The 26,944-nt window shown below is 39.0% G+C and overlaps 1 non-coding gene and 1 pseudogene across 1 annotated transcript; one reads left to right on the forward strand and one right to left on the reverse strand.

The window, feature by feature from the left end:
- The window catches only part of LOC148545880 (4,5-DOPA dioxygenase extradiol-like), a 173,541-nt pseudogene that overhangs the window by 58,441 nt on the left and 88,156 nt on the right, over positions 1-26,944 (forward strand).
- On the reverse strand, positions 14,519-14,622 carry LOC148545886 (small nucleolar RNA R71). The gene has a single exon (XR_015901824.1). It is a non-coding gene; the product is annotated as a small nucleolar RNA R71 (small nucleolar RNA).

The following is a 26,944-nucleotide window of genomic DNA, read 5'->3' on the forward strand; positions in this document are numbered from 1 at the left end:
AATCAATTTTGAAAAAATAAGAAGATAAGAAGTTAGAAAAGATATTTGAAAATCAAATTTTTGAAAAAGATATGTTTTAAAAAGATATGATTAAAAAGATATGATTTTGAAAAAGATAAGATAAAAAGATATTTTTGAAAAGATATGATTGAAATTAGTTTTGAAAAAGATTTGATTTTTAAAATCACAATTAATGACTTGATTCACAAGAAATCACAAGATATGATTCTAGAACTTAAAGTTTGAATCTTTCTTAACAAGTAAGTAACAAACTTGAAATTTTTGAATCAAAACATTAATTGTTGAAGATATTTTCGAAAATTATGAGACAAAATTAAGAAAAAGATTTTTGAAAAATATTTTTTTTTAAAAATTTTCGAAAATGACTAAGAAAAATGAAAAAGATTTGATTTTTGAAAAAGATTTTGAAAAAGATAAGATTTTTAAATTAAAAATTTGATTTGACTCATAAGAACAACTGGATTTTAAAAATTTTTGAAAAAATCAATCCAAATTTTCGAAATTTATGAGTGAAAAATGGAAAGATATTTTTTTTGATTTTTGAATTTTCAATGATGAAAGAGAAAAACATGAAAAAGACTCAATGCATGAAAGTTATGGGTCAAAACAATGAATGCATGCAAGAATGCTATGAATGTCAAGATGAACACCAAGAACACTTTGAAGATCATGATGAACATCAAGAACATATTTTTGAAAAAATTTCAATGCAAAGAAAACATGCAAGACACCAAACTTAGAAATCTTTCATGTTCAGATACTATGAATGCAAAAATGCACATGAAAAACAAGAAAAGACACAAAACAAGAAAACATCAAGATCAAACAAGAAGACTGGCCAGGAACACTTGAAGATCATGAAGAACACTATGAATGCATGAATGCATGATTTTTCGAAAAATGCAGAGAATTTTTTGAAAAAATACAATTGACATCAAACTTGAAATTGACTCAAGACTCAAACAAGAAACACAAAATATTTTTGATTTTTATGATTTTATGATTTTTTTTGGATTTTTCGAAAATTAATGTGAAAAAGAAAAATAAAGATTCCAAAATTTTTAATGTGAATTCCAGGAATCTTGCACTCTTAGTCTAAAGCTCCAATCTGAGGGTTAGACATGGCTTAATAGCCAGTCAAGCTTTAGCATGTAAATCAGGTGGATCAGGAACAACAGCAGGTGGATTAGCAACAACTAGCTTGCTCTTGATAATGTTGGGTTGGAAGCCCCAGTCCAAATGAATTTAGACATGGCTTTACAGTCAGCCAGGCTTCACAGGCTTCATGAAACTCTAGAATTCATTCTTAAAAATTCTGAAGAATAATTTTCGAAAACAGATGTGAAATTTTTGAAATATTTTTGAAAATTTTTTTTTTGAAAATAAAACAAAAAGAAAATTACATAATCTGAGCAACAAGATGAATAGTCAGTTGTCCAAACTTGAACAATCCCCGGCAACGGCGCCAAAAACTTGGTATGCGAAATTGTTACTCTGAGGTTGTAAAATTTGTTGTTCGTTCTCTCCCTGGTAATGGCTCCAAAAACGTGTGCACAGTACCATGGTCCAAGCATAACTTCACAACTTCGCACAACTAACCAGCAAGTGCACTGGGTCGTCCAAGTAATAAAACCTTACGTGAGTAAGGGTCGATCCCACGGAGATTGTCGGTATGAAGCAAGCTATGGTCACCTTGTAAATCTCAGTCAGGCGGATATCAAATGGTTATGGAGTTTTCGAATGATAATAATAAATAAACAGAAAATAAAGATAGAAATACTTATGTATATCATTGGTGAGAATTTCAGATAAGCGTATGGAGATGCTTTCGTTCCTCTGAATCTTTGCTTTCCCGCTGTCTTCATCCAATCAGTCTTACTCCTTTCCATGGCAAGCTTTATGTAAGGGCATCACCGTTGTCAATGGCTACATCCCATCCTCTTGTGAAAAAGGTCCAAATGCTCTGTCACGGCACGGCTAATCATCTGAGGTTCTCGATCATACTGGAATAGGATTCACCCTCCTTTTGCGTCTGTCACTACGCCCAGCACTCGCGAGTTTGAAGTTCGTCACAGCCATCCCTTCCCAGATCCTACTCGGAATACCACAGACAAGGTTTAGACATTCTGGATCTCAAGAATGGCCATCCATGGGTTCTAACTTATACCACGAAGATACTAATAACTCGGACTCGGTCCCCTGTATTAGATATCTAAGAGATATTCATTCTAGCTTGGTTGCATGTAGAACGGAAGTGTTTGTCAGGCACGCGTTCATAAGTGAGAATGATGATGAGCGTCACATAATCATCACATTCATCATGTTCTTGGGTGAGAATGGATATCTTAGAAGCGGAATAAGTTGAATTGAATAGAGAAACAGTAGTACTTTGCATTACTTCATGAGGAACAACAGAGCTCCACACCTTAATCTATGGAGTGTAGAAACTCTACCGTTGAAAATACATAAGTGAAAGGTTCAGGAATGGCCGAGAGGCTAGCCCCCAAAATGTGATCACAGGATCAAAAATATAATCTAGGATCTTCCAAAAGATCATAAGATGAAAATACAATAGTAAAAAGTCCTATTTATACTAAACTAGTTACTAGGGTTTACAGAAGTAAGTTATTGATGCATAAATCCACTTCCGGGGCCCACTTGGTGTGTGCTTGGGCTGAGCTTGAAGTTTACACGTGGAGAGGTCATTCTTGGAGTTGAACGCTAGTTTGTAACGTGTTTCTGGCATTCAACTCTGGCTTGTGACGTGTTTCTGGCGTTTAACTCCAGACTGCAGCGTAGAACTGGCGTTCAACGCCCTTTTGCATCATCTAAACTCGGCCAAAGTATGGACTATTATATATTTCTGGAAAGCCCTGGATGTCTACTATCCAACGCAATTGGAAGCGCATCATTTTGAGTTCTGTAGCTCCATAAAATCCACTTTGAGTGTAGGGAGGTCAGAATCCAACAGCATCAGCAGTCCTTCTTCAACCTCTGAATTTGATTTTTGCTCAAGTCCCTCAATTTCAGCCAGAAAATACCTGAAATCACAGAAAAACACACAAACTCATAGTAAAGTCCAGAAATGTGAATTTAACATAAAAACTAATAAAAACATCCCTAAAAGTAACTAGATCCTACTAAAAGCATACTAAAAACAATGCCAAAAAGCGTATAAATTATCCGCTCATCAGTGTCCCTGACGCGTGCGCGTCCTTTTGCTTCCAAACCACTCACACGTACGCGTGATCCACGCGCATGCGTCGCATCCCATTTTTCATTCCCTTCTCTTTACTTCTTTCTTCTCTCCTCTCTCCTCCTCTCCTCTTCTTTTCTCACTTAAAATTTGGCACCAAACTTAAAATTTGACACAATACTCAAACAAAAAACAATGTTTTTTGTTTTTATGGTTTTATTAAATTTTTTTTGTATATTTTTCGAAAATTATTTTGAAAAAGAAAATAAAGAAATTCAAAATTTTTAATAAGAATTCCAAGATTCATGTAATGTTAGTCTAAAGCTCTAGTCCAAAAGAATTAGACATGGCCAATGGCCAGCCAAGCCTTAGCATAGAATTATAATTGAGAATCCCAAAGCTCATGCAATGTTATTCTAAAGCTCCGGTCCAAAAGAATTAGACATGGCCAAATGGCCAGCCAAGCTTTAACATAACACATACAAGCATGTCCTTTTTGCAATGGAAAGTGGAAACCTCAGTCCAAAAGATTAGACATGGCTTAATAGCCAGCTAGGTTTCAACATATCTCATGAAGCTCTAGAATTCATTCTTAAAAATTCTGAAGAACACATTTTTTTGTATTTTTTTTTCGAAAAAAAACTTCAACATAAAATAAAATTACCTAATCTAAGCAACAAGATGAACCGTCAGTTGTCCAAACTCGAACAATCCCCGGCAACGGCACCAAAAACTTGGTGCACGGAATTGTGATCACACTTTTCACAACTCCGCACAACTAACCAGCGAATGCACTGGGTTGTCCAAGTAATACCTTACGTGAGTAAGGGTCAATCCCACGGAGACTGTTAGCTTGAAGCAAGCTATGGTCATCTTGTAAATCTCAGTCAGGCGGAATTAAATGGTTGTGAGTATTTGATAATTAAAAGATAAATAAAACATAAAATAAGATAACGGTACTTATGTAATTCATTGGTGGGAATTTCAGATAAGCGTTTGGAGATGCATTGTTGCTTCTGAACCTCTGCTTTCCTATTGCCTTCTTCCAACCATGCGTGCTCCCTTCCATGGCAAGCTATATGATCCTCTCGGATGAAAAATACCAGGTACGATATATGTACGGCTAATCAACTGTCGGATTTCTCGTCTTGGATGAAAAATACCAGGTACAGCTACCGCACGGCTAATCATCTGTCGGTTCCCGCTAGCGTCGGAATAGGACCCTTGTCCTTTTGCACACTGTCACTGCGCCCAACATTCGCAGGTTTGAAACTCGTCACAGTCATCCCTTCCTAGATCCTACTCGGAATACCACAGACAAGGTTTAGACTTTCCGGATCTCAGGAATGCCTGCCAATTGGTTCTAGCCTATACCACGAAGATACTAATCTCACGGACTCGGTCTGTGTATTAGATACCCAAGAGAATATACTCTGGATGTCGTCCAATGACTACGTTGAACATCATGTAGACCGCTTGTGGTTGTCAGGCATGCGGATCTTGGCTAAGCGAGTAACGAAGATAGTGGGTGATTGTCACGGGTCACCCCTTCATTCTGACTTAACTAAATTAAGTACAAGAGTATATCTTGGAGAAGAAGTAGGTGTGAATTGAAAGAAAAACAATAGTACTTGCATTAATTCATGAAGAACAGCAGAGCTCCACACCTTAATCTATGGGGTGTAGAAACTCCACCGTAGAAAATACATAAGTGAAAATACATAAGCTAGATCAAAAGATCAAAAGTTGATCAAAAGATGTAAAATAAATCTCTAAAAGTAGTTTTTATACTAAACTAGTAACTAGGATTTACAGAAAAATGAGTAACTAAGTGCAGATAGTGCAGAAATCCACTTTCGGGGCCCACTTGGTGTGTGCTTGGGCTGAGCATTGAAGCTTTAAGGTGCATAGGCTGTTCTTGGAGTGAAACGCCATCTTGGGTGCCAGTTTGGGCATTTAACTCCAGTTTTGGTGCCAGTTCTGGCGTTTTACGCCAGAAAGTTTTAGGCTGGCTTTAGACGCCAGTTTGGGCCATCAAATCTCAGGTAAAGTATGAACTATTATATATTTCTGGAAAGCCCAAGATGTCTACTTTCCAACGCAATTGCGAGCGTGCCAATTGGGTGTCTGTAGCTCCAGAAAATCCACTTCGAGTGCAAGAGCGTCAGAATCCAACAGCATCTGCAGTCCTTTTTCAGCCTCTGAATCAGATTTTTGCTCAGGTCCCTTAATTTCAGCCATACAATACCTGAAATCACAGAAAAACACACAAACTCATAGTAAAATCCAGAAATGTGATTTTTGAATAAAAATTAATAAAAATATAATAAAAAGTGACTAAAACATACTAAAAACTATGTAAAAATAATGCCAAAAAGGGTATAAATTATCCGCTCATCACAACACCAAACTTAAATTATTGCTTGTCCCCAAGTAACTAAAAACAAAATAGGATAAAAAGAAGAGAAAATACAATAAATTTCAAATATCAATGAAGCTCAGTTCCAATTAGATGAGCGGGGCTAGTGGCTTTTTGCTTCTGAATAGTTTTGACATCTTACTTTATCCTTCGAAGTTCAGAATGATTGGCATCCATAGGAACTCAGAATTCAGATAGTGTTATTGATTCTCCTAGTTCAGTATGTTGATTCTTGAGCACATCTACTTTATGAGTCTTGGCCGTGACCCTAAGCATTTTTTTCCAGTATTACCACCGGATACATAAATGCCACAGACACATAATTGGGTGAACCTTTTCAGATTGTGACTCAGCTTTGCTAGAGTCCCCAGTTAGAGGTGCCCAGAGCTCTTAAGCACACTCTTTTTGATTTGGACCACGACTTTAACCGCTCAGTCTCAAGCTTTTTACTTGACACCTTCATCCCACAAGCACATGGTTAGGGACAGCTTGGTTTAGCTGCTTAGTCCAGGATTTTATTCCTTTGGGCCCTCCTATCCATTAATGCTCAAAGCCTTGTATCCTTTTTACCCTTGCCTTTTGGTTTAAAGGGTTATTGGCTTTTTCTGCTTGTTTTTTCTTTTTATTTCTTTTTCTTTTATTTTTTGCCTTTTTTTTTCGCAAGCTTTTGAATTTCACAGCTTTTTCTTGCTTCAAGAATCAATTTTATGATTTTTAAGATTATCAACAACATTTCTCCCTTTTCATTATTCTTTCAAGAGCCAACAATTTTAACATTCATAAACAACAATCTAAAAAATATGCACTGTTCAAGCATTCATTCAGAAAACAAAAAGTATTGCCACCACATCAAAATAATTAGATTATTTTCAAGATCTAATTCGAAATTTATGTCTTCTTTTTCTTTTTCAGAAAACATTTTTCATTTAAGAAAGGTGAAGGATTCATAGGACATTCATAGCTTTAAGACATAGACACTAGACACTAATGATCATGTAATAAAGACACAAACATAGATAAAACATAAAGCATAGAAATCGAAAAACAGAAAAATAAGAACAAGGAAATTAAAGAATGGGTCCACCTTAGTGATGGTGGCTAGTTCTTCCTCTTGAAGATCTTATGAAGTGCTTGAGCTCCTCTATGTCTCTTCCTTGCCTTTGTTGCTCCTCTCTCATGGCCATTTGGTCCTCTCTTATTTCATGGAGGATGATGGAGTGCTCTTGGTGCTCCACTCTTAGTTGCTCCATGTTAGAACTCAAATCTCCTAAAGAGATGTTGAGTTTTTCCCAATAGTTATGTGGAGGATAATACATCCCTTAAGGCATCTCAGGAATTTCATGATGAGAAATTTCCTCATGCTCTTGTTGAGGTCCATGAGTGGGCTCTCTTGTTTGTTCCATCCTATTTTTAGTGATGGGCTTGTCCTCTTCAATGAGGATGTCTTCCTCTATGACAACTCCAGCTGAATTGCATAGGTGACAGATGAAATGAGGGAAGGCTAACCTTTCCAAAGTGGAGGGCTTGTCAGCCATCTTATATAGTTCTAGAGATATGATCTCATGAACTTCTACTTCCTCTCCAATCATGATACTATGGATCATGATAGCCCGATCTACAGTAACTTCAGACCGGTTTCTAGTAGGAATGATGGAGCGTTGAATGAACTCTAACCATCCCCTAGCCATGGTTTGAGGTCAGGACTTCTTAATTGAACCGGCTTGTCTCTTGAGTCTCTCTTCCATTGAGCTCCTTCCACACAGATGTCCATGAGGACTTGGTCCAACCTTTGATCAAAGTTAACTCTTCTAGTAAAAGGATGAGGGTCTCCTCTCATTATTGGCAAGTTGAATGCCAACTTTACAGTTTTCGAACTGAAATCCAAGTATTTTCCCCAAACCATTATGAGCCAATTCTTTGGGTTCGGGTTCACACCTTGGTCATGGTTCCTAGTGATCCATGCATTAGCATAGAATTCTTGAACCATTAAGATTCTGACTTGTTGGATGGGGTTGGTGAGAGTTTCCCAACCTCTTCTTCGAATCCCACATCGGATCTCTGGATATTCACTCTTTTTGAGCATGAAGGGGACCTCGGGGATCACCTTTTTCTTGGCCACAACTTCATAGAAGTGGTCTTGATGTACTTTTGAGATGAATCTCTCCATCTCCCATGACTCGGAGGTGGAAGCAATTGCCTTCTCTTTCCTCTTTCTAGAGGTTTCTCTAGTCTTAGGTACCATTAATGGTTATGGAAAAATAAAAAGCAAAGCTTTTTCCACACCAAACTTAGAAGGTTTGCTCGTCCTTGAGCAAAAGAAGAAAGAAAGAAGGAGAAGAAGAAGAAATGGAGGAGATGGAGGGGAGTGATGGATTTGGCCAAGGTAGTTTAAGTGTGTAAGATGTGTGAAATTAAAGGTGGTAAGGAGGGGGTATTTATTGGTTAAGAGAGAGGCGGAATTCAGTTAGAAGGGGTGGGTTTGGGAGGGAAATGGTTTGAATTTGAATGGTGAGGTAGTGGGATTTTATGATGGATGGATGTGAGTGGTGAAGAGAGTATGGAGAAGAAGGTTGGATTTGATAGGTGAATGGTGTTTGGGGAAGAGGTATTGATTGGATTGGTTAAGGGTATTTGGGGAAGAGTGTTGTGAAAACGTGTAAAGAGGAGAGAAGGAGAGGTGGGGTAAGTGGGGATCTTATGGGGTCCACAAATATTGAGGTGTCAAGGAATTCTGCTCCCTGCACCATTCTGGCATTTAAACGCGCACTGTGTGCTAATTCTGGCATTTAACGCCAACTCTGCTACCTTTCTTGGCGTTAAACGCCAGTCTGCTACCCTTTTTTAGTGTTTAACGCCAGCCAGACACCCTTTTCTGGCGTTAAACGCCAGTCTGTCTGCCATTTCTGGTGTTTAACGCCAGCCAGATGCCAGACACCCTTTTCTAGCATTAAACGCCCAGAATGCTACCCATTCTGGCGTTTAACACCCAGAATGCTGCCAGACTGGGCGTTAAACGCCCATTCTACTATCCTTACTGGTGTTTAAACGCGAGTAAGCCTGTCCTCCAGTGTGTGTTATTTTTAATGCTATTTTTGATTCCGCTTTAATTTTGCAGTTGTTTTTGTGACTTCACATGATCATCAACCTAAAGAAAACATAAAATGACAATGGAAAACAAATATATAAATATAATTAAATAACCTTGGGTTGCCTCCCAATAAGCGCTTCTTTTACTTGAGGTGGGGTGGAAGGGGCTTTAACTCCAATTTCTGCTCCTGACTGGGCACTAGATCCTCTGAAGCTGGTGATAATGGCAAGGTGTCCCCATTGTGTTCAGAGGGTTTCCCCACACTTGGACTTAGATCCATGTGCATCTCTTCTATTTCTTCCTGGTGGACTGCAGCTACAATCTCATCAATGATGTCATAATGGAAGACAGAATGATCTTCTGGAGGATGCTTCATAGCTTCATTTAGATTGAAGCTCACTGCTCGGCCATCTATCTCAAAAGAATAGGTTCCTGAGAAGGCATCCAGCTTGAACTTCGAAGTCTTCAGGAATGGTCTTCTAAGCAGGATGGATGATGGCTTTCCTGAGTCATTTTGGGGCATCTCCAGGATATAAAAGTCAATGGGAAATGTGAGCCCCTTAATGCTCACCAGCACGTCCTCAGCTCCAACCACTATAATAATCCTTTTATCCGCTAACACAAAATGAGCTGCCAACCTTTTCAAAGGAAGGTGGTGCACGAAATTGGAAATCACAATTCTTCACAAATTCGCACAACTAACCAGCAAGTGCATTGGGTCGTCCAAGTAATACCTTACGTGAGTAAGGGTCGATCCCACGGAGATTGTTGGCTTGAAGCAAGCTATGGTTATCTTGTAACTCTTAGTCAGGATATAGTATCAATAATAATTTTTTTAGTCTGAATTGTAAAAAGTAAAAGGGCAGAACACAAATAATACTTGTTATGCAGTAATGAAGAATATGTTGGAGTTTTGGAGATGCTTTGTCCTTTGAATCTCTGCTTTCTCCCTATCTTCATCTTCATGCACGCACGTCCCTCCTATGGCAAGCTGTGTGTTGGTGGATCACCGTTGTCAATGGCTACCATCCTTCCTCTCAGTGAAAATGGTCCAGATACGCTGTCACCGCATGGCTAATCATCTGTAGGTTCTCGATCATACCGGAATAGGATTTGCTATCCTTTTGCGTCTGTCACTACGCCCAACACTCGCGAGTTTGAAGCTCGTCACAGTCATCCAATCCCAGAATCCTACTCGGAATACCACAGACAAGGTTTAGACTTTCCGGATTCTCAAGGATGCTGCCAATGAATTCTAGCTTATACCACGGAGATTCCGATTAGGGAATCTAAGAGATACTCATTCAATCTAATGTAGAACGAAAGTGGTTGTCAGGCACACGTTCATAAGTTGAGAATGATGATGAGTGTCACGGATCATCACATTTATCATAATAAGGTGTGAATGAACATCTTAGATAGGAACAAGCGTGATTGAATAGAAAACAGAAATACCTGCATTAATTCATCGAGACACAGTAGAGCTCCTCACCCCCAACAATGGAGTTTAGAGACTCATGCCATCAAAGAGTACAAAGTTTAGATCTAAAATGTCATGAGATGCAAAATAAATCTCTAAAAGTTGTTTAAATACTAAACTAGTAACCTAAGTTTACAGAAAATGAGTAAACTATGATAGATAGTGCAGAAATCTACTTCTGGGGCCCACTTGGTGTGTGCTGGGGCTGAGACTTAAGCTTCTCACGTACCTGGGCTGTTTTGGGCGTTCAACGCCAGGCTGTAACCTGTTTCTGGCGTTGAACTCCAACTTGTAACGTGTTTCTGGCGCTGGACGCCAGACTGCAACATGAAACTGGTGTTGAACGCCAGTTTACGTCATCTATCCTTGAGCAAAGTATGGACTATTATATATTGCTGGAAAGTCCTGGATGTCTACTTTCCAACGCAATTAAAAGTGCATCAATTGGACTTCTGTAGCTCAAGAAATTTCATTCCGAGTGCAGAGAGGTCAGGATCCAACAGCATCAGCAGTCCTTTTTCAGCCTGAATCAGATTTTTGCTCAGCTCCCTCAATTTCAGCCAGAAAATACCTGAAATTACAGAAAAACACACAAACTCATAGTAAAGTCCAGAAATATGAATTTTTCCTAGAAACTAATGAAAATAAACTAAAAACTAACTAAAACATACTAAAAACTATATGAAATTAACCCCAAAAAGCGTATAAAATATCCGCTCATCACAACACCAAACTTAAACTGTTGCTTGTCCCCAAGCAACTAGACAAATAAAATAGAATACAAATGAGTCAAGAAGCAATAATATCTCAGAGTTTTTTTTTTGAGTGAAGCTCAGATTCTAATTAAATGAGCGGGACTAGTAGCTTTTTGCTTCCGAACAGTTTTGGCATCTCACTTCATCCATTGAAGCTCAGAATGATTGGCATCTTTAGGAACTTAGAATTTAGATAGTGTTATTGATTCTCCTAGTTCAGTATGTTGATTCTTGAACACAGCTACTTTTATGAGTCTTGGCCTTGGCCCTAAGCACTTTGTTTTCCAGTTGATGCCAAGGCATCATAGGCTAGTTTCACTAGCATTTTTCTGTTAGTTTTAGTTGTTTTATGCATTTTCTTGAGCTTAAAGTAACCAAAAATGGTTAAATGAAGAACAAAGTAATGAACCATCCAAACAATATGATTTTGATGCAAATTCCATGAATTTTAGTTATATTACTTAAATGCTATGAATGAAAGATTTCTCATGAAATTTTGCAAGACTTTGATGCAATTGTTTGGATGATTTCAGGGAAGAAGAGGCTAAGCAAGGAAGCAACAAAATCAACAAAGGAAGCTTGAATATCACATGTGGAGTTTAAGTTCCAGTTTAAGCCTAAACTGGAGCTTAAACGCCAAAATCATGAAGGATAAGAAATGCTGGGATTGAAGTTTAACCTCCAGTTTGACCTCAAACTGGAGGTTAAACGCCAGAATGAAAAGCCTCACTTAAGGAGCATTCCACGTTTAACCTCCAGTTTGACCTCAAACTGGAGGTTAAACGCCAGAATGAGTATGCCACCCAGGGAGGAGTTCCACGTTTAACCTCCAGTTTGACCTCAAACTGGAGGTTAAACGCCAGAACCAGGAAGAGTACCAGGGAGCCACTCCACGTTTAAGCTCCAGTTTGACTCAAACTGGAGCTTAAACGTGTTCGATAGCTTTTCTACTCCAGGGTTGCTCTCTCCATCTCCACGTTTAACCTCCAGTTTGACCTCAAACTGGAGGTTAAACGTGTTCGACACCTCCAGGGCCACCATTCTAAGCTTCCACGTTTAACCTCCAGTTTGACCTCAAACTGGAGGTTAAACGTGTTCGACCTCCAGTATGCCTCCACCCTTTTCCACGTTTAACCTCTAGTTTGACCTCAAACTGGAGGTTAAACGTGTTCGACCTCCAGGGCTGCCCTTCCTATCTCCACGTTTAAGCTTCAGTTTAACCTTAAACTGAAGCTTAAACGTGTTCGACTACATGACTCTCCAGGGCTACCTTCTTCCATTTCCACGTTTAAGCTTCAGTTTAACCTTAACTGAAGCTTAAACGTGCTTCTACAAATGGCCTCACTGGAAGTGTCTGGCGTTTAAGTTGCAGTTTAAGCTTAAACTACAACTTAAACGCCACTCTTGAAAAAGGTTTCTGGGCCAAAAATATTGTGATTTAAGTTAGTCTTTGAGCACAATTATTAACTTAAACTTACTTTGGTATGAAACCCAATTGAATATCATGGTTTATGGGATTGGGCCTGAAGGATTGATGAGTTTGAAATCTCAATTTATTGAGTCATGTGTCATTATTTGATTATCACTAAGTTGGCTCAATAAATGTTACAGGATTTGGATCAACAACCTCATCAAGATTATGGATCATAAACCCAAGGCAAAAGGAAAGCAAGGAGAGGCCTCAAAGCCCAAGAAGCACAACTGAAGCTCAATATAGAAAGTGTATAAATAGGATAGAAGTTAAGTTAGAGAGGACTTTTTACTTTTCACTTTTAGCTAGTTTTCCTTTTCTTTGTAATTGAATTCAGAGCTATGATTCACTAAACCCCCTTTCATTGGGTTAGGGAGCTCTATTGTAATTCAATGAATCAATAATAGTTTATCTTCTTCTTCAATCTTTTCTCTTGAATTTTGTTAGAAAGCTTCTCGATCTAATTCCATTGAGTAGTTGTCTTGGGAAAGAAACTACTCATACTTGGAATCCTTCGGAGCCTTGGGAAAGGAATGGAGGATTCATGCTAGAGAAGCTTTCTCACAGTGGATTGGATTGGGGTTTGGATGGATATTGTGACATGTAATCCTACCAAATTGTGGTTCATGAAATTGTGTGGTATAATCAGTGATCAAGCATCATCTCTTCTTATGAACATTTAAACCAAGGGATTGGGAATTTGTTTGTTTTTAGAGAGCATTGGTGAGCCAAGGAATTGGGATCCAATCATATAAGATTGCCAAGCAAAATTCAATGAATGCATTGGTTGAGGAAGAGATATACATGTTTTGATTCGGAGATTTCAATATCTCCTAAACCCAATGAATTCCCCATTTCTGATTTCTACTTTCTCTTTACATTCTGCAATTCAATTCTTGCAATCATCCCCATTCCCTTTTAATTTCAGCAATTTACATTCTGCTCTTTAATTCATGCAATTTAAGATTCAGCCATTTAATTTTCTTGTCATTTACTTTTCCCGCCAATTTTACATTCCGCAATTCTCATCTCAAATCTTGATTCCGCTCAACTAGAACACACTTCTAATCCGAATTGCTCACTCAACCAATCCTTGTGGGATTCGACCTCACTCTATTGTGAGTTTTTACTTGACGACGATAACCGGTGCACTTGCCGGAAGGAATTTTGCCGATCGTGCAATTTCCTAAATCGTAGCATAACTAGTTTATGTTTATCAAGTTTATGGCGCCGTTGCCGGGGATTGGTTTTCGATTGACAATTCTCAAATTGGAAGCTAACTAGATTGAGCAATTTTCTCTTGCTTTGTTAATTCTGTTCTAGATACTTGTTGAATTTTAATTTCTGCACTTGGTTACATGCTTTCCTTCTTTATGCCCTTTAAATTCATGCAACTAACTCACTGACTCACTAACTGTTTGAATTAATTCCTCAATTGAGCTAACCATACTCTTCCATTAACCAAGAGTATTTCACTTGTTTGTGTTTGAGCTGTGTTCTTGTATAACAGGTAGGAGAGGAGAGACATCAACTCCTCCATATACCGAACCAGAGAGGACCCTTCATAGACTTAGAAGGGAAGCAAGAGGGAAGAGAGTAGTGGGAGAAGAGGAATCTGAAGGAGAATCTGAGGACAATTTTGAGGAAGCTTTAGATCTCAACATGGATAGAGAAGTTCACAACCATGAGAGAGCTGATGGAAACGATGCCATCCCTGAGAGGAGGGTTCTTAGTTCATACATAAACCCAACCTCTGGGAATTGTGGTAGTAGCATCCAGAAACCACCCATTCAGGCCAACAATTTTGAGCTCAAGCCACAGCTAATATCACTTGTGGAAAATCATTGTTCCTTTGGAGGAAGTGCTAATGAAGACCCAAACCAACATCTCACAAAATTCCTGAGAATTTGTGACACTGTGAAGTCCAATGGAGTCCAGGAAGATGCCTATAAACTGCTTTTGTTCCCATTTTCACTTAGGGACAAAGCAGCTAAGTGGCTGGAATCATTCCCAAGGGGAAGTCTAACAACATGGGATGAGGTGGAAAGCAAGTTTCTGGCACGTTTCTACCCTCCACAAAAGGTCAATAGGCTTCGATCTGAGGTTCAGACTTTTAGACAACAAGATGGTGAAACTCTCTACGAGGCATGGGAGAGATTCAAGGACTTGACAAGGAAATGCCCACCAAACATGTTCCATGATTGGGTGCAACTGCACATCTTCTATGATGGGCTCTCTTATGAATCAAGGAAGGCTGTAGACCATTCATCAGGAGGTTCATTGAACAGGAAAAAGACTGTGGAAGAAGCCATTGAAGTGATCGAGACAGTGGCTGAGAATGAGTACTACTATGCATCAGAAAGGCACAACACTAAGGGAGTCATGGAGCTGAACCATGTTGATACAATTCTAGCCCAAAACAAGGTGTTTGCCAAGCAACTAGCAGAGCTTACCAGGCAATTAGAAACAAAGCAAGTAGCTGCAATACACACACAAGATCAAGAGGAGGTAGGCATTGAAGGAGGTGATTGGGATGAGGCTAACTATGTGGGAAACCAACAAAGGCAATCATATGATCCACATTCCAACACTTACAACCCAGGCTGGAGAAACCACCCGAACTTTGGGTGGGGAAACCAACAAACCCAACCACAAAACCACAAACCTTACAACCACCACCAACATAACAATTCCACATACCAAAACTCCAACCAAAGATCATACCAAGCCACACAAAACACTTACCCCCAATCATCATATCATGGCCAAAATAATCAACATACCCAACCTAATCCGAACCAACAATTTCAAGATCAATTAAACCGGATAGAAGGAATGCTTGCAACCATGAGCCAAGACATAATTGAATTGAAAGCTTTTAAGGAAGAAGTAAATTCTAACTTGCAAAACCAAGGAGCTGCCATCCAGAAGCTAGAAAATCAAATTTTGTATTTGACTAAGCAAGCCCCTGGGACAAGCGGTTCTCATGCTGCCAAGGCTATTGCAAGGGAGGAATGTAAGGCCATAACCCTCAGAAGTGGAAAGAATCTAAAGGAGATTTCAAGGGAAACCACAGAGGATGAAGCAAAGGAAAATGTGAAAGACAAAGAACAAGGACAATCTGTTACACCGTTTGCAACAAAAGAAAAAGAAAAAGAGGTCTTGAAGCCTTACACACCTAAAGCACCTTATCCTCAACGTTTGATGAAAAGTGAAAAGGATGGCCAATTCTCCAGGTTCTTGGAGATTTTCAAGAAGCTTCAAATCAACATTCCCTTTGCTGAGGCAATAGAGCAAATGCCACTCTATGTAAAATTCTTAAAAGAATTAATGACCAAGAAGAGAAGCTGGAGAAATGAGGAAACTGTGTTGTTAACTGAAGAATGCAGTGCCATCATTCAGCACAAATTGCCTCAGAAATTGAAGGACCCAGGCAGTTTCCAAATCCCCTGTATTATAGGAGAAGTCATGGTGGAGAAGGCCTTGTGTGATTTAGGGGCCAGCATCAATTTGATGTCACTAACAATGATGAGAAGAATGAAGATTGAAGAAGCCAAACCAACAAGAATGGCCCTCCAATTGGCAGATCGAACTTTTAAATTCCCTCATGGGATAGTTGAGGATTTGTTGGTGAAAGTGGGAGAATTTATATTTCCTGCTGATTTTGTGGTGTTAGATATGGAGGAAGAAGCCAAAGCTTCAATAATTCTGGGAAGACCCTTCCTAGCGACTGCTGGAGCCATCATAGATGTACAAAAGGGCGAACTCACTCTTAGACTCCATGATGAGAAATTGGTGTTTAATGTATTCAAGGCAATGAGCTATCCATCAGAATCACTAAGGGAATGCATGAGGGTTGATGTAGTGGACATTGCAGTACAAGAAACTTTTGAGGAAACAATAAAGGAAGTGGCAGAGGAGGAGTTCACCAAGGATATTGAAGTTAGTGATATCAAGGGTGCTGACACAACCATGCTAAGCAGGCCAGAGAAAGTGAAAGAAGAAAAGGAAGCACCAAAACCTGAGCTCAAAGCATTGCCCCCTAATCTCAAGTATGCATACTTGGGTAGTGATGAGAGTCACCCTGTTATCATTAGCTCGGCCTTGAGCCAAGAACAGGAAGAAGAATTGATCAAGGTGCTGCAAACTCATCAAGATGCCATTGGATGGACCCTAGCTGATTTGAAGGGGATAAGTTCATCCATATGCATGCATAAAATCTTGTTAGAAGAAGATGCTAGACCCTCCATTCAAGCTCAGAGAAGATTGAATCCCGTCATGAAAGAAGTGGTACAAAAGGAAGTGAGGAAGTTATGGCAGGCAGGGGTAATATACCCCATTTCTGATAGCCCATGGGTTAGTCCCATCCATGTAGTTCCCAAGAAAGGTGGCATAACTGTGGTTCCAAATGAGAAGAACGAACTCATACCCACAAGAACCGTTACTGGGTGGAGGATGTGCATAGACTACAGGAAACTCAATGAAGCCACCAGAAAAGATCATTTCCCACTCCCATTCATGGATCAGATGCTTGAAAGGCTTGCCGGACATGCTTACTATTGCTTCTTGGATGGATATTTGGGCTACAACCAAATAGTAGTTGATCCTAGTGATCAAGAGAAAACATCATTTGTTTGTCCATATGGAGTTTTTGCTTATAGACGCATGCCCTTTGGATTGTGCAATGCACCTGCCACTTTCCAAAGATGCATGCTGTCCATCTTTTCGGACATGATTGAAAAATTTATTGAGGTCTTCATGGACGATTTTTCTGTGTTTGGGGATTCTTTTCCCAGCTGCCTACACCACCTTGCCTTGGTGCTTAAGAGGTGCCAAGAGACTAACCTAGTATTAAACTGGGAAAAGTGTCATTTCATGGTCACAGAAGGAATAGTCCTTGGCCACAAAATCTCTAATAGAGGCATGGAGGTGGACAGAGCTAAGGTGGAAATCATTGAAAAACTACCTCCACCAAGTAATGTCAAGGCAGTTAGGAGCTTTTTGGGACACGCTGGTTTTTACAGAAGGTTTATTAGAGACTTTTCTAAAATAGCCAAACCTTTGAGTAACTTGCTTGTCTCTGATACACCCTTTGTATTTGATAAAAATTGCATGCTAGCCTATGAACTTTTGAAGCAAAAACTTTCCTCTGCACCTATCATTGCCCCACCTGATTGGAACTTACCGTTGGAACTGATGTGTGATGCATCAGACCTTGCTATTGGGGCAGTGTTAGGACAAAGGAAAGACAATTTGGTACATGTGATTTATTATGCCAGTAAAGTCTTGAATGCTAACCAAAGGAATTACACAACCACTGAAAAAGAACTCTTGGCAATAGTCTTTGCATTTGAAAAATTTAGATCTTATCTCATTGGATCTAAAGTCATTGTCTTCACTGATCATTCAGCTTTAAAATATTTACTTGCCAAACAAGAATCTAAACCGAGACTTATTAGATGGGTTCTTTTGTTGCAGGAATTTGACATTGAAATCAAAGACAAGAAGGGTGTAGAGAACAAGGTGGCAGATCATTTATCAAGGATACCATGTGAAGAAGGAAGCACACAAAGCACACATGTAAATGAGTGCTTTCCTGATGAACAACTCATGATAATTCACAAAGCACCCTGGTTTGCAGACATAGCAAACTTCAAGGCCACTGGGAGTTTACCTTTGGAATTTAACAAACATCAAAGGAAGAAATTGGTAAATGATGCCAAATACTTCATCTGGGACGAACCATACTTGTTCAAAAAATGTTCCGATGGCATACTCAGAAGATGCATATCCGAGGAAGAAGGAAGGGAAGTTTTATGGGACTGCCATGGCTCCACTTATGGAGGGCACTTTGCAGGGGAAAGAACAGCAGCTAAGGTGTTGCAGTGTGGTTTTTATTGGCCTACTATCTTCAAAGATGCAAAAGAATTAGTGAAGCACTGCCATGAATGCCAGAAAGCTGGGAACCTGCCAAGAAGAAATGAAATGCCACAACAATTCATTCTGGAACTTGAATTGTTTGATGTATGGGGGATAGATTTCATGGGACCATTTCCCTCCTCATACTCAAATAATTACATTCTTGTGGCAGTAGATTATGTCTCCAAATGGGTTGAAGCAATAGCAACTCCAACCAATGATAATAAGGTAGTCATGAACTTCCTCAGAAAACACATTTTTTGCCGTTTTGGGGTTCCAAGAGCAATCATCAGTGATGGAGGAAGCCACTTTTGCAACAAACCATTAGAGGCATTGCTCCTAAAATATGGAGTCAAACACAGGGTAGCCACACCATACCATCCACAGACAAGTGGGCAAGCCGAAATATCTAACAGAGAACTCAAAAGAATCCTGGAAAAAACTGTGGGAACTTCAAGAAAGGACTGGTCGATTAAGCTAGATGATGCTCTTTGGGCATATAGGACAGCTTTCAAAACACCAATTGGAATGTCTCCTTACCAACTAGTATATGGAAAAGCTTGCCATCTGCCACTGGAGTTGGAGCACAAGGCATACTGGGCCTTGAAACGTCTGAACTTGGACAACAAAGCCGCTGGAGAAAGAAGGATGTTGCAAATTCAAGAGTTGGAAGAATTCAGAGCGGAAGCTTATGAGAATGCCAAAATTTACAAAGAAAGAGCAAAGAAGAAGCATGACAGCAACATAGCCCCAAGGAAATTTGAAGAAGGGCAAAAAGTATTGCTCTACAATTCTAGGCTGAAGCTATTTCCAGGGAAGCTAAAATCAAGGTGGTCTGGACCATTCCTTGTCACCAAGGTCTCCAATTATGGACAAGTAGAAATCATGGAAGAAAAGTCACAACGAACCTTCATTGTTAACGGTCAAAGACTCAAACATTACTTGGGAGATGTGGAGGAGAAGGACAAAATTAAATATCACCTCAACTGAGGAAGCTGACCGTCAAGCTAATGACGTTAAACAAGCGCTTGTTGGGAGGCAACCCAACCTGAGGTAATACCCTTTTGCTGTTTCTTTTATTTGTTTCAATAAAAAGGGTAAAGTAGTTTCTGTGCATTGCAAAGAATTAAGTTTGGTGTTTCACACCAAACAATGAATTCATGGATCAATAAGTCAAAGGGGAATGTGTGACTCTAAGTTTGGTGTTCCACCATAAAGATCAACTGAACACAACAACCTTTGAATTATATGAAAGGAACAACTATTCTAAGCAGTCACAGAAATGCTTAAAACCCTTAGTAGCAACATCATTCCAAGATAACTCAAGGATTCAAAGAACAGAGAGAAGTAAGTGGGAGACTAAGTTTGGTGTTCACACACCAACTTAAGAATCCGATACTTACCCACACATAGTTGAGCTAACCACTCAAGTGCTTGAGAAGCAAGCAACTTCATTACTCTTTGCAGGAAAGGAAACAAGAACCTTAAAGCATGAAGCAACATTTAGGAAGAAGAAGGAGAAATCAAAGTGTTTCCTGACAACAAAGAGAAAACAAGGAATTTCACAAGGTGATATTGTTCCTTGATAATTCTTTAAAAAGGGCAAACAAAAGCATGCGTGTTCTTGTTTAAACTGTAAATGTTGAATCTTTCTGGAATGTGTAGTTTTTTTTTTTTTGTTAATTGCTTTGAATAAAGTGAATGCCTAGATGTTTGGATATAACTTCACCTTCTTAAACAAGTGCGTGCCATGCTTGTTCTGTTTCCAAAAATAAAAGAAAAGTTTGAACAAAAGTAACTTGGCTAAATTAGTGACAAATCAAGTAGAATTAAGTGGTGGTATGCATGCTTGATTGTTTAGTCAGATCACTAAAAATTAGAGTGTAGAATTATCATTTTTCATGTAGAAAGTGAACATTGTCTATGGATCTTGATGAATAAATGTCTTTGGCCATGAAAAAGAAAGAAAAAGAAAAAGAAAAAGCCACGGAAAAAGGCAACCAAAAAGCAAAAAAAATTGAGAAAATAAGCTAGGTACCAATGGTTTGAACTTCTGAGACAAATGCCTGTGGTGTTTATGTATTAAGGATATGCTTGGATGAATAGGTTCTGAGGAGTGTTTCAACACTTGGTAACTTGGGTTAACTAACCTGGGATTATCAACCAAAAGTCCATTATCAAGAGCAACCTAAATACAAAACATTTAGTCACACAAAGAGGTGCTGGGCACCAATGTCTCAAGAAGAAATGTGAACTAAAATGCCTAAAGTGGATATGTGTAGTGCACTGATAAGAAAAAGAAAATGCCAAAGGCTTGTGCAACACATGACACTAAGCAAACAAGGAGCAAAAGAAGCTCTAAGAAAAAGAAAAGAAAAACAAAGAAGAGAAAAGTGCCAAAGACATAAGAATAACAAGAGGCCATAGCAATGTTTGATGGATGCAATGAAAAAGTGATAATCCTACCTGATAAGTATGAAAAAGTGATGCTGCAACTTTCTGCATAAAACCCTTCTGATGAACTTCAAATGCTTGCTAATATAGCCAATGTAATTGCTTTCTGTTTCATACTTTCTTCTCAATTAACTCAGGACTTGCTTAGGGACAAGCAAGTATTAAGTTTGGTGTTGTGATGCCAAGGCATCATAGGCTAGTTTCACTAGCATTTTTCTGTTAGTTTTAGTTGTTTTATGCATTTTCTTGAGCTTAAAGTAACCAAAAATGGTTAAATGAAGAACAAAGTAATGAACCATCCAAACAATATGATTTTGATGCAAATTCCATGAGTTTTAGTTATATTACTTAAATGCTATGAATGAAAGATTTCTCATGAAATTTTGCAAGACTTTGATGCAATTGTTTGGATGATTTCAGGGAAGAAGAGGCTAAGCAAGGAAGCAACAAAATCAACAAAGGAAGCTTGAATATCACATGTGGAGTTTAAGTTCCAGTTTAAGCCTAAACTGGAGCTTAAACGCCAAAATCATGAAGGATAAGAAATGCTGGGATTGAAGTTTAACCTCCAGTTTGACCTCAAACTGGAGGTTAAACGCCAGAATGAAAAGCCTCACTTAAGGAGCATTCCACGTTTAACCTCCAGTTTGACCTCAAACTGGAGGTTAAACGCCAGAATGAGTATGCCACCCAGGGAGGAGTTCCACGTTTAACCTCCAGTTTGACCTCAAACTGGAGGTTAAACGCCAGAACCAGGAAGAGTACCAGGGAGCCACTCCACGTTTAAGCTCCAGTTTGACTCAAACTGGAGCTTAAACGTGTTCGATAGCTTTTCTACTCCAGGGTTGCTCTCTCCATCTCCACGTTTAACCTCCAGTTTGACCTCAAACTGGAGGTTAAACGTGTTCGACACCTCCAGGGCCACCATTATAAGCTTCCACGTTTAACCTCCAGTTTGACCTCAAACTGGAGGTTAAACGTGTTCGACCTCTAGTATGCCTCCACCCTTTTCCACGTTTAACCTCCAGTTTGACCTCAAACTGGAGGTTAAACGTGTTCGACCTCCAGGGCTGCCCTTCCTATCTCCACGTTTAAGCTTCAGTTTAACCTTAAACTGAAGCTTAAACGTGTTCGACTACATGACTCTCCAGGGCTACCTTCTTCCATTTCCACGTTTAAGCTTCAGTTTAACCTTAACTGAAGCTTAAACGTGCTTCTACAAATGGCCTCACTGGAAGTGTCTGGCGTTTAAGTTGCAGTTTAAGCTTAAACTACAACTTAAACGCCACTCTTGAAAAAGGTTTCTGGGCCAAAAATATTGTGATTTAAGTTAGTCTTTGAGCACAATTATTAACTTAAACTTACTTTGGTATGAAACCCAATTGAATATCATGGTTTATGGGATTGGGCCTGAAGGATTGATGAGTTTGAAATCTCAATTTATTGAGTCATGTGTCATTATTTGATTATCACTAAGTTGGCTCAATAAATGTTACAGGATTTGGATCAACAACCTCATCAAGATTATGGATCATAAACCCAAGGCAAAAGGAAAGCAAGGAGAGGCCTCAAAGCCCAAGAAGCACAACTGAAGCTCAATATAGAAAGTGTATAAATAGGATAGAAGTTAAGTTAGAGAGGACTTTTTACTTTTCACTTTTAGCTAGTTTTCCTTTTCTTTGTAATTGAATTCAGAGCTATGATTCACTAAACCCCCTTTCATTGGGTTAGGGAGCTCTATTGTAATTCAATGAATCAATAATAGTTTATCTTCTTCTTCAATCTTTTCTCTTGAATTTTGTTAGAAAGCTTCTCGATCTAATTCCATTGAGTAGTTGTCTTGGGAAAGAAACTACTCATACTTGGAATCCTTCGGAGCCTTGGGAAAGGAATGGAGGATTCATGCTAGAGAAGCTTTCTCACAGTGGATTGGATTGGGGTTTGGATGGATATTGTGACATGTAATCCTACCAAATTGTGGTTCATGAAATTGTGTGGTATAATCAGTGATCAAGCATCATCTCTTCTTATGAACATTTAAACCAAGGGATTGGGAATTTGTTTGTTTTTAGAGAGCATTGGTGAGCCAAGGAATTGGGATCCAATCATATAAGATTGCCAAGCAAAATTCAATGAATGCATTGGTTGAGGAAGAGATATACATGTTTTGATTCGGAGATTTCAATATCTCCTAAACCCAATGAATTCCCCATTTCTGATTTCTACTTTCTCTTTACATTCTGCAATTCAATTCTTGCAATCATCCCCATTCCCTTTTAATTTCAGCAATTTACATTCTGCTCTTTAATTCATGCAATTTAAGATTCAGCCATTTAATTTTCTTGTCATTTACTTTTCCCGCCAATTTTACATTCCGCAATTCTCATCTCAAATCTTGATTCCGCTCAACTAGAACACACTTCTAATCCGAATTGCTCACTCAACCAATCCTTGTGGGATTCGACCTCACTCTATTGTGAGTTTTTACTTGACGACGATAACCGGTGCACTTGCCGGAAGGAATTTTGCCGATCGTGCAATTTCCTAAATCGTAGCATAACTAGTTTATGTGCATCACCAGTATTACCACCGGATACATAAATGCCACAGACACATAATTGGGTGAACCTTTTTAGATTGTGACTCAGATTTGCTAAAGTGCCCAATTAGAGGTGTCCAGGGTTCTTAAGCACACTCTTCTTTTTGCTTTGGACCTTGACTTTAACCGCTCAGTCTCAAGTTTTCACTTGACACCTTCACGCCACAAGCACATGGTTAGGGACAACTTGGTTTAGCCGCTTAGACCAGGATTTGATTCCCTTAGGCCCTCCTATCCACTGATGCTCAAAGCCTTGGATCCTTTTTATTACCCTTGCCTTTTGGTTTTAAGGGTTATTGGCTTTTTTTGCTTGCTTTTTTTTTTGCAAGCTTTGTATTCACTGCTTTTTCTTGCTTCAAGAATCATTTTTATGATTTTTCAGATTACCAATAACATGTCTCATGTTTATCATTCTTTCAAGAGCCAACATATTTAACATTCAAGAACATCAAATTCCAAAGACATATGCACTGTTCAAGCATTCATTCAGAAGGCAGAAAGCATTGCCACCACATGTAATTAATCAGAATTTCTTGTATTAAAAACTCGAAAAATATTGCCTCCTTATCCTAAAGAAAATCTTCTATTTTATTCATGTTTAGTGATGATGAGAAAAATAAATTATAACTTAATTGGAGATAAAATAACTACTAATTACCACTATAACTACTAAGGTAGAACTCAAATAAGAATAATTATCACAGAGTTAAGGCTAAGATTAGGGCTCAACAACCTTGAGTTAGGAATGTGGATGTTCTTCTAGTCTGTGGAATGCTTGGTCTTTCAAGAGATAACTTCTGACGCTTCAGTTCCTTTAAGTCACGCCTTTGCTCTTCTTGTTCCCAGAGCAGTTTACAGAGCATACTATTTTGATTTTGCTGTTCTTCCTTTATTTGGTCCATAGATTCTTGCAACTTGGTAACAGATGCTTCAAGCTGTTCCCAATATTCAAATTGAGGGACTTCTGGGAGGAATTCTTGCGCCCTCCTCTTGGTGTGGTCATCCTGCATTTGTTGTTTTTCCATTGTGATTTTAGTGATTGGTTGCTCTACTGAGATATACTCTGTTATTCCCATATTTACTCCAGCATCTTTGCAGAGCATAGAGATTAAGCTTGGATAAGCCAACCTGGCATCCTTGGAGTTCTTGTTAGCAAGTATGTAAAATTCAGATGGGATCAGTTGATGAACTTCTACTTCTTTTCCCAACATAATGCAATGGATCATTACTACTCTTTTAACAGTGACTTCAGAACGGTTGCTTGTGGGTAATATAGAACGCCCAATGAAGTCCAGCCAACCTCTGGCGACTCGTTTGAGATCTTCTCTCTTGAGTTGATTTGGGACATCCTTGCTGCTGGTGGTCCACCTGGCTCTAGGGATGCATATATCCTCTAGAATTTTATCCAGGCCCATGTTTGTTCTCATCATTCTCCTATTGAAGGAGTCTGGATCATCTTTCAGCTGAGGTAACTTAAAGATCTCCCTGATTTTGTCAGGATGGATGTGAACAATCTTTCCTCTGACTAAAGTTTGATAGTCATAGAGGGAAGTTCTAGATATTCTCTGCCTGTCTGTTTGCCACAGATTAGCATAGAATTCCTGAACCATATTCATTCCCACTTTCGTTTCAGGATTAGCTAGGACTTCCCAGTTCCTGTTTCAAATCTACTCTTGGATCTCCGGATATTCATCTTCTTTCAGATCGAACTTGACTTCCGGGATCACTGATCTTAGACCCATTATTTTGTAGTAATGGTCTGAATGTTCTTTGGCTAAGAATCTCCCTAGATTCCAAAGTGTTTTTGGAACACTCTCTTTCTTGCCTCTTGGAGTGGGTTGTTTTCCTTTAGGAGCCATGATCTTAGTGGGTATGGTTTAGTGATCACGGATAACCACACCAAACTTAGAGGTTTGCTTGTCCTCAAGCAAAAGAAAAGAAAGGAGAGGGATAGAAGGAGAGCTAGTGTCGAATGGTGGATGAGAGGAGGGAGGCCGAATGTGTTTTTAAAAGGGAGGGGGTGGGTTTTTTCGAAAATAAAGAGAAAGATAAGATAGAAGATATGATTTAAAAAGAAATAAGTATGATAAGAAAATATATAATTTAAAATTGAAGAGATATGAAAGATATTTGAAAAAGATAAATTTTGATTTTTGAAAAAGATAATATGGAGATTTGAAAAAAGATATTGATTAGTTGAAAAGATTTTAGAATGAAAAGAGATAGATTTATTTTGAAAATTTGAAAAAGAGTTGAATTGGACTGAAAAAAGGATTTGTGCTTATGGATTAAGATACATTTGATATTTTTAAAGTAGGGTTTTTAGAAATTAGGGATTTTAGAAATCAGGGTTTGTAACATGTTTATGCAAGAAATCATGAATTGAAACATGAAAATTAAAATTAAAATGAAAAATATGAAGTAAAAACGAAATTACCTCCTCCCCACCATCCTGGCGTTTGAACGCCCAAATGCTGCATGTTTTGGGCGTTCAACGCCCAAATGCTGCTTGTCCTGGGCGTTCAACGCCCAGCTGCTGCTTCTTTCTGGCGTTGAACGCCAGGAACTCCTTTGTCACTGGGCATTTTTCTGAACGCCCAGGACGCTGTAAATCTGGCGTTAAACGCCCAGAAGGAGCTTCTTTCTGGCGTTCAACGCCCAGAAGATGCTTCTTTCTGGCATTTAACGCCCAGATGGCTATCCTTACTGGCGTTCAACGCCCAGTGGATGCTTCTTTTGGGCGTTGAACGCCCAAAACAGACTTTTACTGGCGTTTTCTTGCCAGTGAGCTCTTTTTCTCTGTTTTGTGTGCTGAATCCTTCCGTAACCCTGTGAACTTATACAATTGATTCTTTACTTTAGTATCAATGAACTTTATATAAACCAATAAAATCAAGAATAGGGCAAAATGCTTAGAGGAAGTGATGCCAATGGCTGGGTTACGTCCCAGCAAGCGCTTCTTTATTGTCTTTAGCTGGACCTTGCTGAGCTTTTAATCTAGCTTCAGCCTAGAGCACTCTTGCTCAATATTGCCTTCAAGATAGTGCTTTATTCTCTGTCCATTAACAATGAACTTCTTATCAGAATCAATGTCTTGAAGCTCCACACAACCATATAGTGATACACTTGTAATCATATATGGTCCCCTTCACCGGGATTTCAGTTTTCCTGGGAATAGCCTGAGCCTAGAGTTAAACAACAGAACCTTTTGTCCTGGTTCAAAGATTCTAGATGATAGCTTTCTATCATGCCACCTTTTAGATTTCTCTTTATAAAGCTTGGCATTTTCGAAAGCAGTGAATCTGAATTCCTCTAGCTCATTCAACTGGAGCAATCTTTTTTCTCCAGCTAATTTGGCATCAAAGTTTAGGAATCTGGTTGCCTAGTAGGCCTTATGTTCCAGTTCCACAGGCAGGTGACAAGCCTTACCATACACAAGTTGGTACGGAGAGGTCCCTATAGGAGTCTTGAATGCTGTTCTGTAAGCCCACAGAGCATCATCCAAGCTTCGTGCCCAATCCTTTCTACAGGTACTTACAGTC

This window comes from Arachis ipaensis, chromosome B9 (genome assembly GCF_059453495.1).
Source record: "Arachis ipaensis isolate K30076 ecotype BB chromosome B9, ASM5945349v1, whole genome shotgun sequence".
NCBI classification, from domain to species: Eukaryota; Viridiplantae; Streptophyta; class Magnoliopsida; order Fabales; family Fabaceae; genus Arachis; species Arachis ipaensis.